Here is a 14,972-nt window from a genome sequence, read left to right as displayed (position 1 = left end):
CTTCTACCTCCTCGAGCAAGGCCTAAGGCAACGAGCGAAGCTGGAAATAGCGCGGCGTGGATCTTGGCTATGGGTTATGGCCCCTTTTATCTTCCCGAAACAGGGCTGGAGTACATCTGGGTACCGTCCTAGTACCTCCGTCAACCCTTCAGAACCTGTTTGGAGGGCGTGCTGCCACTGAAGCCGCAAATGGCGCAACCAGTCCCAACCCAACAGGCTGGGACCGTGGCTGTGCACCACGATAAGTGGGACACGCCTCTCCTGGCGTCCATAAACAACAGGGGTTATTGTAGTTCCAGCGATGTCCAATGGTTCCCCTGTGTAGGTGGCCAACCTGGCCTGTGCATCGTTAATGTAAGGGTCCGTACACCCTGCTTTATGTGGTCGAATGTCCTCTGGGCGATCACGAAGACCGTTGCACCAGTGTCCAACACCATCTCAAGTGGGTGACCATTGACCCGTACTGTCACCTTAATGTGGGCCACACAGGGCGCTGCCACACTATGCAGCTGCAGACAGTCGTCCTCCGCCTCCACATCCTCGGAAGTAGTTGCCGCGGGTTCATCCAAATGGAAGGTACGGCCTCTGGGCTGGCCCCAGTTTCTGTCGGAACGACGGTGCCTCTGGCGCCCCCAGGACTGGTGTCCGCGACGGGGCCGGCGCCCACAAGTCTGACACGGACATGGCTCCTCATCCATCGGTTCTGGAGAAGGCTCACTTTGGGGAGGAACGTCTGGCGGCCACTAGCGTTGATCCAGATGCCGCCCCACCCAAGGCAAGGCAGGTATGGGGGGACATGTCTTTGGATGGAAGGGGTTGCGCCCCAAGTTGTGCACCTCCATTCCTTGTAGCTCTTGCACTCCCCGTTCGTGCTTTCTTGGGACAATACTATCCGAATGGCCTGTTGAACAGTCAATGTTGGCTCAGCTAACAACTTTCTCTGGTGGCTGCATTATTTTTTTTTTAAATAATTTTTATTGAAAAATTTAGAATTTATACAACAATAACGCACCATAGTAAAATACCAAAAATAACAATAGTATTAACAATCATAAACATTCGCCCCACCTCCATGAACAACACAGCATTTTAACAACAACGCAAATTAACACAATATAAAGTTACAGAATAGACACTACAATAAGGAACCCCCCCCCCCCCCCCCCCCGGGTTGATGCTGCTATTGACCAAGTTACCTATCTTTGAGCCAGGAAGTCCAGAAAAGGCTGCCATCGTTTATAGAACCCTTGTATTGATCCTCTCAGGGCAAATTTGACCCTTTCAAATTTTATAAATCCCACCATGTCACTGATCCAGGTCTCCACACTTGGGGGCCTTGCATCCTTCCACTGTAGCAGAATCCTTCGTCGGGCTACTAGGGACGCAAAGGCCAGGACACCGGCCTCTTTCGCCTCCTGTACTCCCGGCTCTACCGCTACTCCAAAAATCGCGAGTCCCCACCCTGGTTTGACCCTGGATCCAACCACCCTCGACACCGTCCCCGCCACCCCCTTCCAGAATTCTTCCAGTGCTGGGCATGCCCAGAACATATGGGCGTGGTTCGCTGGACTCCCCGAACATCTGGTGCACCTGTCCTCACCCCCAAAGAACCTACTCATCCTAGTCACGGACATGTGGGCCCGGTGCAGCACCTTAAATTGGATGAGACTAAGTCTCGCACATGAGGAGGAAGAGTTGACTCTCTCCAAGGCATCCGCCCAAGTCCCGTCCTCTATCTGCTCCCCAAGTTCCTCCTCCCATTTAGCCTTCAGCTCCTCCACTGACGACTCCTCCACCTCCTGCATTCCCTTATAGATGTCAGACACCTTCCCTTCTCCGACCCACACCCCCGAAAGCACTCTGTCCATCGTCCCCCGCGACGGCAGCAGAGGGAATCCCTCCACCTGCCGCCCAGCAAACGCCCCCACCTGCAAATATCTGAACATGTTCCCTTGGGGAAGGCCAAATTTATCTTCCAGTTCCCCCAGGCCCGCAAACCTCCCGCCAATAAACAGGTCCCTCAATTTGCTGATGCCCACCCCCTGCCACCCCCTAAATCCCCCATCCTTGTTCCCTGGGACGAACCGATGGTCGCCACCCAGTGGAGCCCCCATCGAGCCCCCTGTTTCCCCCCGATGCCGTCTCCACTGTCCCCAGATTCTAAGGGTCGCCGCCACCACCGGGCCCGCGGCAAACCTCCTAGGGGAGAGCGGCAACGGCGCCGCCACCATGGCACCCAGGCTCGTACCTCCACACGACGCCACCTCCATTCCTTTCCACGCCGCCCTCCCCCCTCCACCACCCACCCACGCACCACCGACAACCGGCCGCCCAACAGCACCCCAGATGGTTGGGCAGCGCCAGCCCACCTCCATCCCCCCCTCGCTCCAGGACACCCTCTTCACTCTCGGAGTCCCATGTGCCCACACAAAGCTCAAAATACTGCTAGTCACTCTCCTAAAGAAGTCCCTGGGATAAAGATGGGCAGGCACTGAAAGAGGAACAAGAACCTCGGAAGCACCGTCATTTTGACGGACTGTACCCCCCCGCCAACGATAATGGCAGCATGTCCCACCTCTTGAACTCCTCCTCCATCTGATCTACAAGTCTGGTGAAGTTATGCTTGTGAAGAGTCCCCCAGTCCCTGGCCACCTGCACCCCAGGTACCTAAAGCTCTCCCCTGCCTGCCTAAGCGGGAGCCTACCAATTCCTTCCTCCTGGTCTCCAGGGTGCACCACAAACACCTCGCTCGTGCCTAAATTTAATTTATAACCTGAAAAGGTCCCAAACTCAGCTAGCAACTCCATCACTCCCGGCATCCCCCCCACCGGGTCCGCCACACACAGTAACAGGTCGTCGGCATACAACGACACCCCATGTTCCTCTCCACCCCGCACCAAGCCCCTCCACCTCTCTGAATCTCTCAACGCCATCGCCAGCGGCTCGATTGCCAGTGCAAACAACAAGGGGGACAGGGGGCAACCCTGCCTGGTCCCTCGGTAAAGCCGGAAGTACTCCGACCTCCTCCTATTCGTGGCCACGCACGCCATCGGGGCATCATATAGCAGCCTTACCCATCTAATGAACCCTTCACCAAATCCAAATCTCCCCAACACCTCCCATAGGTACCCCCACTCCACTCTATCGAAGGCCTTCTCCGTATCCAGCGCCACCACTATCTCTGCCTCCCCCTCAATCGCCGGCATCATGATGACATTCAGCAATCTCCGCACATTCGTGTTCAGCTGCCTTCCCTTCACAAAACCTGTTTGGTCCTCGTGCACAGCCCCTTGCACACAGTCCTCTATCCTGGTGGCCAGGATTTTTGCCAGCACCTTAGCATCCACGTTGAGGAGAGATATGGGCCTGTATGAACCACACTGCTGGGGGTCCTTGTCCTTCTTTAAAATTAACGAGATCCGCGCCCGCGACATCGTCGGGGGCAACGTCCCCCCTTCCCACGCTTCATTGAGTGTCCGCACTAGCAAGGGGCCCACTAGGTCCACAAACATTTTATAAAATTCCACCAGGAACCCATCCGGCCCCGGTGCCTTCCCTGACTGCATCTGCCCGATCCCCTTAACTAGCTCCTCCAGCTCAATCAGCGCACCCAGCCCCTCCACCTTCTGGTGGCTGCATTATTAATACCACAAACCAAATGGTTGCATAACATTTCTGACAATGTCTCACCATAGGCACAGTACTCCGCAATCCTATGTAGCCTGGATAGAAACTCTGCAAGGGATTCTCCTGGGGTCCTCTCAGCGGTATTAAACCGGTAACGCTGAACTATTATGGACGGGGTTGCATTAAAATGTTGCCCCACTAAGGTCACAAGTTCATCAAACGTCTTGGTCACCGGCGCTGCTGGGTACGTAAGGCTCCTTATCACTCCAAACGTATGCGGGACGCAGGCAGTGAGCAAAATGACCCACCTGGCACTCGATTTCAGTGATGTTGTTTGCCCGGAAACAGTAACGCATCCGTTGTGTGTACTAGTTCCAACTCTCCAGCACAGCATCAAAGACATCCGAGCGTCCATAAAGAGGCATTGTGTAACAGAAAAAAAACTTCCAGCCTGTCTTCAACAACAATCCAGGGTGGTGGCTTCAGTAGCGTACAGTAAGAAGTCTTACAACACCAGGTTAAAGTCCAACAGGTTTGTTTCAAACACTGGGCGGAATTCTCCGCTCCCGCGCGGAATCGGGAAGGCCGTTGTGAACTCGCCCGAGTTTCATGACGGCCTTGGAGGCCGTTCCTCACATCTTATTCACCCCCACCCAGGGGGCTAGGAGCGACACTCCGTAACTCTCGGCCGCTGGGACTTGACGCTTGCAGCAAGGCGGCGCACCGAGAATGACGTGACGACGGCGCCTAAGTGACGTCAGCTGCGCATTCGCAGGTTGGCTGGCTCCAACCCGCGCATGCGCGGCTGACATCACGACGGCTGACGGCTCCAACCCGCGCATGCGGTTGCCGTCTTCCCCTCCGCTGCCCCGCAAGACGTGGCGGCTTGATCTTGAGGGGCGGCGGAGGGGAAAGAGTGCGTCGCTTTGAGACGCTGGCCTGACGATCGGTGGGCACCGATCGCGGGCCAGTCCCCTCCCGAGCACGGCCGTGGTGCTCACTCCCCTCTCCGCCCCCCACAAGCCACAAACGAGCATTTGGCGCCCATGTTCATGACGGCAACGACCAGGTGTGGTTGCCGCCGTCGTGAACCGGTTGGGAACATCAGGCCACTCGAGAATCGCCGGTCGCGATTCTTTTATGACATTCGCGATTCTGAGAATCACGGCGACCAGCGATTCATCCGAGCGGTGGGTGGGAGAATCGCGGGGGGTGCCAGGGGGGCGTGTCGTGAGTCACCCGGCCCTCCCACGATTCTCCCACCCAGCGAGGGGAGCGGAGAATCGCGCCCACTATCTTTCGGAGCACTGCTCCTTCCTCAGGTGAATGAAGAGGTATGTTCCAGAAACATCTATATAGACAAATTCAAAGATGCCAGGCAATGCTCAATATGCGAGCATTCTGTTGGCTGAGTCGCAAGAGTATGTACCGCCACCATTACATGTGAGAACACCCCCACCAGGTACGCGGTACATACTCGTGTGACTCGGCCAATGTTGTCTACCTCATACGCTGCAGGAAAGGATGTCCCGAAGCGTGGTACATTGGCGAGACCATGCAGACACTGCGACAACGAATGAACGGACATCGCGCGACAATCACCAGCCAGGAATGTTCCCTTCCAGTCGGGGAACACTTCAGCAGTCAAGGGCATTCAGCCTCTGATCTCCGGGTAAGTGTTCTTCAAGGCGGCCTTCAGGACGCGCGACAATGCAGAATTGCCGAGCAGAAACTTATAGCCAAGTTCCGCACACATGAGTACGGCCTCAACCGGGACCTGGGATTCATGTTGCATTACATTCATCCCCCACCATCTGGCCTGGGCTTGCGAAACCCTACCAACTGTCCTGGCTTGAGACAATTCACACCACTTTAACCTGGGGTTACCCCTATCTCTGGATCTGTAACAACTTAATTACCTGCTAATGCTCGCATTCTAAGCATTGTCTGGCATCTTTGAATTTGTCTATATAGATGTTTGTGGAACATACCTCTTCATTCACCTGAGGAAGGAGCTGTACTCCGAAAGCTAGTGTTTGAAACAAACCTGTTGGACTTTAACCTGGTGTTGGAAGACTTCTTACTGTGCTCACCCCAGTCCAACGCCGGCATCGCCACATCATCAGCAGCGTAGACAGCTATTCACTTTAACTCTCGTCACCAGTTTTGTGAGGGCCATGAAGAATCCAGCACGAGATTATAGAACAGAAAGAAAACTTTATTTACAATAACATATATATAATATATATATTATATATATACACAACAGCAGAAGTAACTCCCTTGCTGCTCATGCCTCTCTAGCTGGTTCCATACTGGCCAGCTTTATTTATGCAGGGACCTGCTAATGATTTCTCTGCACCCCCTCATTGGAAAAGCTCATACTCGCTAAGGATTGTGGGATTGCCATTAGTCCCCAGCCCGTGGTAAACAGGCAGGATATAACAGAGATTATGAGGGTGATGGGCAGGGTGGATAGAAAGCAGCTGCTCCCCTTAGTTGAAAGGTCAATAAAAAGGGGGCATAATTTTAAGGTGAAAGACAGGGGGCGGGATTCAGCATCAGCTGATGCCGGAATCTGGAAATGTGGTTGGCGGAGAGTTGGAATTGACGGCGAAATTGTGGCAGGAGTCGGTTTCAAGCCAAATCGTAATTCTCCTTAGCCCCGACAGCGATGTCAATGCATTCCAATCCGCACATACAGTAAACGGCGTTAGCAAATCATTAGGGGGCCTGGCCCAGTAATCTTCGGGGCCTCCGTGATTCTCCATCTCCACTGGGGAGAATTCCCAAAGGCGAGATTCATTTGTGCTTTTAAAAATCGAGAAACAGACGCTGTGGCTGATGAGGGAGAGAGAGGAGGTAGGACACGGTGAGGTACGATCATGGGCTGCCGGTCCTGATACAGGCATGACTGGCTGGGGGTGGGGGTTTGAAACGGTGTGTGTGTTTGGTCCTTTGTACTTCATAAAAGAAATCACCAAACACTTTGACTTGTCCAAACCGGAATCTTTTATTGAGTCTTGTGTGGTAAGATAGCAATCTAATACTCACACGTAGTCACGGAATCTACTAACTACTCCTCTGGAACTTGCACCTAGCCCTGACCATTACATGTACATCTTATAACCCTCTCAATCTTCTTCTGAAGATGGCCGGCTGTGTTTGCCTTTATATCTGCGTCACAGGTCACATGACCTTGGGCTAGAGACCGCATGGTTGTCTGTACTGCCACCTGCTGGTTGGAGGTGTACGCCATCCAACTATGACATAGCCCTTGGCATATCACCACAGTGTCGGCCCGGGGTGACCCCCCATGGGACTGGGGCAGTGTCCATGCACGGATCGCCATTGCCACGGCCTGCAGGGCAGCTATCTTGCTGTGCACCCCACTGACAACTCACCTTGGCCCCAAGTTCTGCAGAGTACCACTGGCCGTATGGGTGCTCCCACCCAGCCCCACTCTCCACCCCACCATCCTCGCACCCCACCATCCACCATACCACCGGGGGCCCAACTGTCCACCACTCACCCAAGGGGGATGCCCATACTCGCCCCTACAGTGTGTTGTTGGACAGGGGCTGCAAAGGGTACTGCTGGCATGGGCAGCGTCAGCCAACAGAGATGGGTGCCAGGGCCAGAAGCCCCCACAGTGCCAGGCACTGATGGGGCCAGGGATGCGGGGATGGTGGAGGGCGGACATGCAGGGGCAGAGTCCGCAGTGTCAACGAGGGCCACTGTGTAGCCTGGTGGACCGGGTTGGTCTGGATGGTGTTGCTGATGGCACTTACTGCCTCTGACACCTGTGGCCAGACACGGCGAATGGTGGTGGCTGCTGTGACAGTATACCGATAACAAAAGGTTAATGTCATATCATAATTAACCACTAGATGGAGCTCGATGCAGAACTATATAAAGAAGTGACTTGCATATTTCTGGGAGAGAGCTGGAGAGGAGAGCTAGAGAGCAGTGATAGAGAGTTCAGTACAGTTATAGAAAGAGTGTTGAGCCTAGTGTAGTTGAGTGTAGATTATAGTTTATTAGGTTATTTTTTACTACAGGAGTAAGTGCTCGATCTTAATTAATGGTGTAAATAAATGTTAGCTTTGTTTATGAACTTAGCTTCTGTGGTTTATGAACACTACAACATCCATCCTGATAACAAGAATCACAAAGAACCCCACAGCTGCCAGCCTCTTTCTGGGCCGGGGTACAGGGCTTCTCCTACAAGGCATCCAGCAGCGTCTCAAGCTCGGCATCCGTGAACGTTGGTGCCACTCCCTTTGCTGCCATCTTGTTTACTGGGATTGTGTGTGTGGGGAGTGAAGTCTGTATATGTATCTGCAGCTTGTCAGCCTCCTGAGTGTCAATCGCGTCTCATCCGCCACCAATTCTCATTGGCATTGATTGTGTTCCACGTGACGCCGGTGCTAGCCCGTCAACAATAGCTAAATCGGTCCACGTGTGGCGCCAGTTTTGCTATCATGGGAGTCCGCTAATCCTGCCCTGCTGCCAACAAATAAGTTTCACCCAGAGGTTGGTGGGAATCTGGAATGAACTGCCTGGGAGGATAGTTGAGGCAGGAAACGTCACAACCTTGAAAAAGTACTTGGATGAGCACTTGAAATGTCATAACTTCAAGGTTATGAGCCAAGTGCTGGGAAGTGGGATTAGTGTATATTAGTTTTCAGTTGTCGGTGCCAGCTTAATGGGCCAAGTGTACTGTGTGTCTCTAAGTTCCTTAAAGTACAAACTAATAACATCACACTGAGGAAAAGAGCAATGTTGCATCCTCTAAACATGTTGAGTCTTATTTTTGCCGAAGAGAATTAGGAATCTTGGCCACACACATAGCAGATATAATTGGTGACTTTGTCTAGTATGATCTTGTTCGTGTAGGCAGTTTAGAAGTCTGAGTCGAGGAATTCAAATTACTGAGAGGTGGGCATGGAGCTGTGTACTAATTACTTGATCAAGAAATAGAGGAATAGAAGGTTGGAGACAGGGAAATACTTGGGGAGAGGTTTTTGAGAAAAGGTTGATAACAATCATTTTGAAAGGTGCAAAGGACAGAGCCCAAGGAAACAGAAGTAATGATAATTTCAGCAAGCTTGGCAAAGGACAAGAAAGGATGAGAAGTTGGAACAGCAGAGACACTAAGGGGGCAAAAGATAGGCCCATGGAGGTGAGCAACTTGGTGACGGCTGGGGGAGGACATCAGAAATACAGGAGGAGCTGTGATTTAATTGGAGTTTGAGGAAAAGATCTTTCGGAACATTATTTTGTTTCGGTGGTAGAGCATGGACTGGTGATAGATAATCAGGCTGGCTCAGGTGTATTCCAGTCTGAAATCTTTATATTTAAGGATAGAGAGGTGGGAATTGTACCAGGGCAGCAATTTGGAGGAGAGCCAATGAGGAACTTGGTGACAGCAACAAATTAGAAGGCTTAAGTCTGGGAACTGTTGACTGCACAGTTGTATTGAAATAGCTGGAGAGCCCTAACAAAGCAAATTAAAAATAATAGTTGGAAACATACTGGCAGGCCCTATTGTGAACACTCCGACAATACATGTGGCTTTTAGCATTGGAATTACATACAGTATCAAGTCTCTGGCAATAACTAATTAAATATGGACATAGATGAGGGTCCTTCGTGGCTGCTGAGTGGGAAAGATGCCAAACCCCATTTGGAACATTTGAGAAATTTTAGGCCCTGTATCTAAGGAAGGATGTGATGGCCTTGGAGAGGGTTCAGAGGAGATTCACAAGAATGATCCCTGGATTGAAGGGCTTGTCATATGAGGAGCGGTTGAGGATTCTGGGTCTGTACTCGATGGACTTTAGAAGGATGAAGGGGGATCTTATTGAAACTTACAGAATTCTGAGAGGCCTAGATATAGTGGATGTGGAGAGGATGTTTCCACTAGTAGGAGAAACTAGAATCCAAAGGCACAGCCTCAGACTGAAGGGACGATCCTTCAAACAGAGATGAGGAGGAATTTATTCAGCCAGAGGGCGATCAATCTGTGGAAATCTTTGCCACAGAAGACTGTGGAGGCCAGGTCACTGAGTGTCTTTAACACAGAGATAGATCGGTTCTTGATTAATAAGGCGATCAGGAGTTATGGGGAGAAGGCAGGAGAATGGGGATGAGAAACATATCAGCCATGATTGAATGACGTATCAGAATCGATGGGCCAAATAGCCTAATTCTGCTCTTATGGTCTTATGATATAGGGATAGTGTGGGAAAAAGGCATTGAGGTAGATAATCAGACATGATCAAACTGGATCGCGGGGCAGGCTCGATGTGCTGTCTGACCTACTCCTAATCCTACGCTCCTAACTTGTAAAAAGCAATATGGTGAGAGAGCCCTGTTTTCTTTGTTTGCTTAAAAGAGCAGTATGTTGATCAGAGCCATCAGTTCAGCCACACTTGAATTAGACTTGGAAACTAGCTACTTGACACTGAACAGCGAAAACTTTCAAAGTTCCAGGTTTCAAAGTACACCTGGGAATCAACCTCTGAAATATTTGACAAAAAAACCCCCAACCTGCTGTGAATCCTTCACTTTACAAAACATTCCCTTTAGCACAACTAATCAGCAACACACTCCAAGGGTAACAAGATGGGGAGCATGTCGTGTCTGTCATCAGGGAGTGGGTCAAAGTCCAGGCAGGGGGTTGTGGGTACAAAAGGAAGGTCTGGTGTCCAGGATGGGATAGGGGGTCTCGGGGATCCAGTTCTGGGATATGTTGGGTCCAGGAGAGAGGTTGGGGATCCAGGTTCAGGAGCGGGGTCATGGTATGGTTTGGGTGGGGCGTGGGGAGGAGAGGTCCAGGAAGGCGATGAGGATCCAGGTTGAGAGGGTGGTCCGAAGGTCTGCGTCCAGGATTGGGGGAGGGTGGTCTGGGTCCATAGGGGGCCAAATCTGAAGGAGTGGGTCCAGATCCGGGTTGGTGGACAAGGTTCCAGATCCAGGAGGGGAGGGGTCAGGACTCTGGGTCTAGGAGAGGGCTTTGGGGTCTGGGTGCGCAGTCTGGGACTGGGGGGAGGGGGGTCTGGGGCGAGGGTCCAGCTGGGGTAGGGTCAGGTCCAATCTGCTCCCTATGGAAGGGGTGGTTGGGGGGGGGGGGGCAATGATTTGGGTCCACACCGGGTGGCTAACCAGCGTGGAGGGTTGAATCATGGGTTGGGGGGAGACTGAAAGTTGTGCCTGCAGGTTGTTTTTGGGATGCTGTGTCCTGTACAGCTAGGGTCGGGGGTAGGGGAAACCAGTGGCGGGCGAAGGGGGGGGGGGGGGGGTGGTGAATGTGGCATTTGGAATTACCTTGGGGCTGATTAATTGTAGGGGGTGTTCATGGGTGGATGAAGTTCAGGTGTTAAAGATTTTATAGCATGGAAAGAGGCCCATAATGTCCATGCCATCCATCAAGCCCCGATCTACTCTGATCCCCATTTCTACACTTGGCCCGTAGCCTTGCATGCAATGGCACTTCAAGTGCTCATCTAAATACATCTTAAATGTTGTGAGGCTTCCTGCCTCTACCATCCTTTCAGGCAGTGAGTTCCAAATTCCCACCACCCTCTGGGTGAAAAAGGTTTCCCTCACAACTCCTCTAAACCTCCTGTCCCTCACCTTAAATCTATGCCCTCTGCTTGTTGACCCTCGGTTAATGGGAAAGGTTCCTTCCTATCCACCCTCTCTATACCCCTCATAATTTTAAACACCTCAGTCAGGTTCCCCCTCAGCATACTCTGCTTCAAGGAAATAACTTCAGCCTTTCCAGTCTCTCTGGATAGCTGAAACGTTCCAGCCAAGACAACATCCTGGTGAATCCCCTCTGCACCTTCTCGAGTGCAATCACTTCCTTCCTATAATGTGGCGCATAATATTCCAGATGTGACCCAACCAGCATTTTATACAGCTCTGTCATAACTCACTGCTTATATTCTCTGCCTTGGGTTGTCCTGTGTGGGGCTCACTCTGTGTGTTTCAAATGGTTATGCTTAAGATTGAAGTGGTTTTATTTCTTCTAATTGTTTCAAAGTAACTATTGATGTAAAAGTTAACAATTTAAATTGCTTTGTTGAATGGTTCCCAGTGCACCACAATTATCCAGGGGAAGTTTGCTCCACGTAATGCCTTACCCGGGAACTTGCGAAAGGGACTCTCCAGCACATTGTTGAGGTATTCTACAAATTGGACACAGAGGAGTCATGAAGTTATGGGCCATGGGTCTGCAACAAAGGCAAATAAATAACAGTTGCCCATTAACAGCAAACAATAATGGAAAGATAATTACAATGAATGAGTAAAAAAAAACCAAGTGGCGATGAGTGGAAAGGCAATATGCAGGTAATTCACATTATCCCTTTAATCCACTTCTGATGGAGTGAACACAGAGCAAAATCTTGCAGATGAGTCTAAAACACAAATAGAAAACATTGAAATACTCAACATATGCTGAAAGAAGTACATGCTGCCTGCTTCACACTTGAGGCATTCCATAACTGATGGGCACTGCAGAACACGAAGGACATGGATAACGAAGTGTACGTTTCTTTTGTTTATTTGTTATAATAACTTGTTGTAGTGGTGGTCTAGGGTAGGTCCTCTGCTCATTTCTCCATGTATTATTTGGACCCCTCTGAAACAAGAACTCTTTTGTTTAAATGCTTGGTAACACTTCATCAACCATAGTGTCTTCTTGCCGTTCAATTTACAAAAGTCATCCGCCAAAAGAAAACAGACGCAAATTTCTGTCTCAAGTATGGAACATTCCCTGGATACTGATGTACCATCAATTCGACTCAAGACACATTTAGGATCCGAACTGTGGCTTAATCAGCTAGTTGTTAGCCCGGTGGTCGACTACAGAGAATGACCGACCTCCGGGAACTCTGGGTACTTATACCCCCCCTCGGACTTGCCTCTAGACCAATTGGAGAGCAGTCACATGACTAGTCCCAACCAATCGGATGAGAGGCACATGACCAGCCAGAGCCAATGCCAGTGCTCATATCCATACCACCCACAGATACTGAGCACAGTAAGAAGTCTTACAACACCAGGTTAAAGTCTAACATGTTTATTTCAAACACTAGCATTCGGAGCACTGCTTCCTAGGTGAATGAAGAGGTTAATTCACCTGAGGAAGGAGCAGTGCTCCGAAAGCTAGTGTTTTAAACAAACCTGTTGGACTTTAACCTGGTGTTGTAAGACTTCTGACTGTGCTCACCCCAGTCCAACGCCAGCATCTCCACATCCTGGACATTGAGGCCAGTGACTTGCAACGCTCAAAATGAATAATTTCAGACTATTGTTTTCACCGTATCACAGTCCTTCAGATAATGCCAAAACAATTCAAGTGCAGAACTTTCGACTATGACCCGATCCTGGACGATTAAGCACATTTAAAACAAATGTCTAATCGATTTATCAGGTGTTGCGACTCCTTTTTCTGTTTTCCAACAACGTCCACAATAGCCCAATTTTCAAAAAGTGTTGGATGGAACACAGCTCTGCAATAACGTGCAGATTGACACGTTGTAAACATCCTTTTCCCTTTAAATAGAATGCACGCTGGTTTTTGAAGCTGGCGCCTCGCTGCTGGGGACCGTGTACAGCACAGAAGCTGCCCGGCTTTACGTCATTCAACTTTCCAGCGACTGAGATTCCGGAGAAGGAGGGAGGGGAAGAAACCTAGTGATGATAAACCAGACAACAACCAAAAAAACAGCCTGGCGGAACTGCGAATCATCAAAAGAGCAAGACTGAGACAAAGTAGGCGTTACTTGAAACTTTTTTAAAAAATCATTTAGTAGTTGACTCCTATTAATTACTTGCAAGAGCGTTTTTTCGAATTGGATCCAGTGAAGCTGCTTTTTGTGTGTGTGTGTTGAGAGAGGCTGCAGTGCAGTCTGCTCCATGAAACTTGGGTGTAAACACCGATTGGGGAACAAGTGCAGCCATGTAACCAGCAGCAAGTGTGCCGGAGCTCTGTCCATCTCCGGGGCTGCTCTCTAACCAAGGGTCTGAGGGAAGGCCAGTGGCTGGTGAGGTTGAGAGTATTGAAGATGGAAACACTCGGAGAAACTTGTGCCGGACATGTCGGCTGTGACTCCGGCTCCAGTCCCTTCACTCACGGAGCTCCAGGCACACAGAAAGTTTACCCGGCGCTCTTCTCCTTGCTGCCTGCTTTCGACTCCTGAGACTTTAACCCTTTTCAATTATTTCTGCTTGGTGTGGCGACGCAAATTTAAAAAATAATCTGGGCGAGTACGCGGTGACGAGCGTTCCGCGTGCACGATCGCGAGCGCGCACCTCCTCGAGCCCGGGGAGGAAGCTTGTCCCTGAGTCTCAGCAGTTCAGCTCAGTGAGTGCTGCCAGCGGTCCCCACGCTCTGACCTCTTGTGTATTGTTTAAAGGACCTACAAAAGTGGCTCTGTCATTCTTGAGGACTGGCTCTCTCTCTGAGGCTGTGTTATTGAGTTCAAAACCTTTTTAAAATAGGATTACAATTTTAATAAGGTATTGGAATATATTTCTGTTATCTGGAGTATGTAACATAACCTTTCTTTTTGCTTCATTAATATGCTATTATATATATATGTTTTACATGAGTAAAGTTCTATATATTAAGGCAGCTCGGAGTAATCTGTATCTACGGATATCAAAAAGCTCAACAGAAGGATGAGCCCATTCAAGATTTGTACTTCACGAATGTGTTTTGTAATTGATGGACCTCAACTGTTATGGTAAGCTGGTGCTTTTGTTCCATGTAAAACATTTGCTTGTGTACTGTTTCGTCTAGCCTGTTTATTTCAAAATTCTTCAAAAAAATGGTGGTAACCAGCATAATTTTTTTTGCAGCAGGGAAGCTTTTGTTATTGCCTTGGGAATTACTCTCCTTTTGAAGTTGACCATTTACAGCAATGATTAATCATTATCTGTCAGGGGATTGATTCTGCATTTATTCTGATTTTCAGCATGCCAGCACCAGGAAGTTATAACAGTGCTGGTGTGAGCCGAAGGAGAATAACCTCCAAGTGATAGTTTTGCTCTGCTTTTGTCAGCTTCAAATAGTGCCGAGGTGATTTTAAACTTCTGTGCCATGCAGTAAAAACAGCAATATTATTTTCCACAGGCCACAGAGGTAAATGAGAGTCTTGGTCTCATTAGCTCTATTCAGTGATCATGGCCAGTGTTGTATACAATACTTGCTGCCTGCATTTCATATCCAATTTACGTTGTATTTCTGGATGCAACTGTGCAGCATAAACAGGGCAGCACTTGTTCATTTGGAAGTTGCTAATATCTCGGAAAGTAGTTTCACTCCT

At 49.9% G+C, this 14,972-nt stretch overlaps 1 protein-coding gene across 10 annotated transcripts in view; it reads left to right on the top strand.

The window, feature by feature from the left end:
• Positions 1–13,247: 13,247 nt before the first annotated feature.
• The window catches only part of gulp1b (GULP PTB domain containing engulfment adaptor 1b), a 530,845-nt gene continuing 529,120 nt past the window's right edge, over positions 13,248–14,972 (top strand). For 2 of the 10 annotated variants that reach the window (XM_038789190.1, XM_038789198.1), the window contains exon 1: positions 13,254–13,416. The gene's annotated coding sequence lies outside the window, so the exon portion shown is untranslated. Of the gene's footprint in view, positions 13,417–13,464; positions 14,164–14,184; positions 14,391–14,972 lie in introns of those variants that run through there. The other 8 variants (XM_038789197.1, XM_038789196.1, XM_038789195.1 and 5 more) reach the window with 8 other exon arrangements.

Source organism: Scyliorhinus canicula, chromosome 2 (assembly GCF_902713615.1).
Source record: "Scyliorhinus canicula chromosome 2, sScyCan1.1, whole genome shotgun sequence".
Classification (NCBI taxonomy): Eukaryota; Metazoa; Chordata; class Chondrichthyes; order Carcharhiniformes; family Scyliorhinidae; genus Scyliorhinus; species Scyliorhinus canicula.
Note: the sequence above shows the minus strand (reverse complement) of the source record. Positions and strands in the feature narration are given on the sequence as shown.